The following is a 3,381-nucleotide window of genomic DNA, read 5'->3' as shown; positions in this document are numbered from 1 at the left end:
CTGTTAGTATCCAGTCCTGTTATTCTCCTTGTTTCACGTTCTCTTCCCTACTGACCTATTTTGCTGGGACCTCCAAATCTCAACTCTTGCTAAACCGGGTCATTCGATGTTGGCTGGAGGTTTAGCTTTTGACAGAGAAATATGAGGCGAAACAAAGGCTGAGAACTGTGTAATTGCTTGTCATAGAGTACTTTAGAGAGAGAGAGAGAGGGAAACACACACACATACACACATACACACAAACAGACAGACAGACAGACAGACACGTATGACGAATAGTATGTGATCCTGCGAAAAGAAGGGTGAGAACTGTCTTATTGTTGTTCTTATAGTAATTTAGAGTGGGAGGGACAGACAGACAGACAAACAGAGAGAGAGAGAGAGAGAGAGAGAGAGAGAGAGAGAGAGAGAGAGAGAGAGAGAGAGAGAGAGAGAGAGAGAGAGAGAGGCAGAGGCAGACAGAAGCACAAATGAAGGAAAATAAGCCTATAATTAGTTTGTCACATCAGAAAGTATCCAGGTATATGGTAGGACGTACTGAGAACTGTCTACTTCCTTGTGTTAGAGTACTTTAGAGAACGGGGGAAAGACAGGTAGAAGAAAAATAAGCCTGTAATTAGTTTGTCGCGGCGGGAAGTAGCCAGGTAGTAGGCGGGGAGTGCTGCGTCGCCCAGCGTGAGACAGCTAAGTAATGGTAGGGAGTTGTGGTCTCGAACGTGTGTAGAACAGACTGTCTCTCACCTACAAAGCGGCGTAATTACAGGTGGTTAGTCTGGCTACACCTTTTTCCTCCCCCGTCCCTTCCTCTCCAGTCTTTCCCTGTATATAATTACCCTTTAAACCATATGCACTCTCCTATGTATCAAGACACTTCTCCACCCAAAATTGACGTCTCTTTTGGACATTCTTTACTTTTGTCCATTGTGGGAGCGGTGAGTAGCGGGCTTTTTTTTCCTACACTCTTTTTGTTGCCCTTGAGCCGTCTCCTTTGTTGTGAAGAAAAAGTTGAAATGTAAGGGTAATTTAGGCGTATCAGTGAGTTATGATCGTCCAGGGAAACAGTGCATTCAGTCTGTCTTTCCCTTCCATCTTTCTTGCCCTTTACATAATAATTGCCCTTTAAACCACTCTCCCCTACGCAGGTCTGAAGGTAAGGGTAATTTAGGCGTCTCAGTGAGCTATAATCGTCTAGGGTACCAGTGCATTCAGTCTGGGAGTCGTGCAAACAGGGTCATGTGTTTATCTTTCCCTTCCTTCTTTCTTGCCCTTAATATAATTGCCCTTTAAACCACACTTCCTTATGCAGGTCTGAATGTCGAAATAATTAAAGCGTTCTAGTGAGTCATGATCGACCAGCTAACTAATTCATTTTAATCTTGGAGTCACGGAAAAAGAATACTGGGGTTCATTTTAAGAGCGTCAGCAATACATCCCCTTAAGCTATCCTCATTATATGTTTAGAATTAGCTAGGCCTCATCTCGATTATGCAGTGCAGTTGAAGTCACATTACTATAGAATGGACATCAGTAAGTAGATTAGATTCAGTGCAGAGGAGGATGTCAAAATGTAATAACGGGTTGAGATATGATGATCGTCTTATGCGTTTTGATAATGACTATTCAGAAAGGCGAAGGATATGAGGAGGTTTTATTGAAGTCTATAAGGACATGAAGGACTCTGATAAGGGTGAGACCAAGGTTCTAAATTTGAAAGAGCAAGGTAGAGCATGTATAGAAATCAGGTTAAGTTAGATGTATTATGATTCAACACAGACATCGCAAGAATTGGTGGACTGGTTGATGAGTAGAACAAGCTTGGTAGGGGTGAGTTCCAATACGATATACACCATGGAAAGGTTTGACAATTGAATGAAGAGTGTAGACCGACTGACTAACCTGTTCTTTCCTCTCTCTCTCTCCTCTCTTTCTCTCTCCTTGCCATTTTCTCCCCCCCCTCTCCCCTTCCCCCCCCCCCATTAACACACAGGTTGTCTCACTTCCCATGCTATTAAATCGGCACTCTCTTTAATTACTATAGGAGAGACTGTGAGTTCACGTGTTCAGGTGTGGCCTACTTGTCTGTCTGTCTGTCTGTCTGTCTGTTTGTCTGTCTAGCTATCCCTCTGTCTGGCTACTTGTGAGTGTCTGTGTTTGCCTGTCTGTCTAGCTATCCCTCTGTCTGGCTACTTGTGTCTGTGTCTGTGACTGATTATCCTTTTGTCTGGCTGCTAATGTGTCTGTTTGCTTCTGTCTGTCTGTCTGGTTATCCCCCTCTCTGTCTACTCGGACTTATGTGTCTGTCTGTCTGTCTGTTTCAATTACTGTTTGTTTGTGTGTCTTTTGGTTGGTTGGTCATCTCTGTGTTTCTTTTTCCATTCATATACTTTTTTTTTTTTGCAATGCTCAATATGTTTCTTGTTTTGATTATTGCTATTTCTCTCTTTCTCTCTCTCTCTCTCTCTCTCTCTCTCTCTCTCTCTCTCTCTCTCTCTCTCTCTCTCTCTCTCTCTCTCTCTCTCTCTCTCTCTCTCTCTCTCTCTCTCTCTCTCTCTCTCTCTCTCTCTCTCTCTCTCTCTCTCTCTCTCTCTCTCTCTCTCTCTCTCTCTCTCTCTCTCTCTCTCTCTCTCTCTCTCTCTCTCTCTCTCTCTCTCTCTCTCTCTCTCTCTCTCTCTCCTCTACCTCCTCTTATTCTTTTTTTTCTATGTTATTTTGGTTCTTATTTTTTCATGTTATAATTTTTCTTCTTAGGATTCTCTCTCTCTCTCTCTCTCTCTCTCTCTCTCTCTCTCTCTCTCTCTCTCTCTCTCTCTCTCTCTCTCTCTCTCTCTCTCTCTCTCTCTCTCTCTCTCTCTCTCTCTCTCTCTCTCTCTCTCTCTCTCTCTCTCTCTCTCTCTCTCTCTCTCTCTCTCTCTCTCTCTCTCTCTCTCTCTCTCTCTCTCTCTCTCTCTCTCTCTCTCTCTCTCTCTCTCTCTCTCTCTCTCTCTCTCTCTCTCTCTCTCTCCATTCTTATTCTTTTTCTCTATGTTCTTTCTTACTTCTTTTTTATGTTATCTTTCTTTCCTTCACCACATGCTAAACTCTCCCTTACCAAGAACTTCAGTCATTCGGTATATCAACTCAAAAACCAATGGCAGCCTCTGAAGAGTTCTCCCATCCGTTAAGAGTTCCTCATACCTCCCTTCCAACTACTTTGCGCCATAATTTTACTAACAGAGAATAACATACGTTGGAGGCAGCCTTGAACCCGTAGGAGTGGCCCATAGGCAGCTCATAGGGGACTGGTTTGGCTGGCTGATATTGCTGGAGCTCATCTCAAGGGAATGGCGTCGGAAGGGAGAGTGTGGTAGTAGAAAACATTGTAAGGAAACTCAAACATTTCGC

The sequence above is a fragment of the Eriocheir sinensis genome, chromosome 54 (genome assembly GCF_024679095.1).
Source record: "Eriocheir sinensis breed Jianghai 21 chromosome 54, ASM2467909v1, whole genome shotgun sequence".
In the NCBI taxonomy this organism is placed as follows: domain Eukaryota; kingdom Metazoa; phylum Arthropoda; class Malacostraca; order Decapoda; family Varunidae; genus Eriocheir; species Eriocheir sinensis.
Note: the sequence above shows the minus strand (reverse complement) of the source record.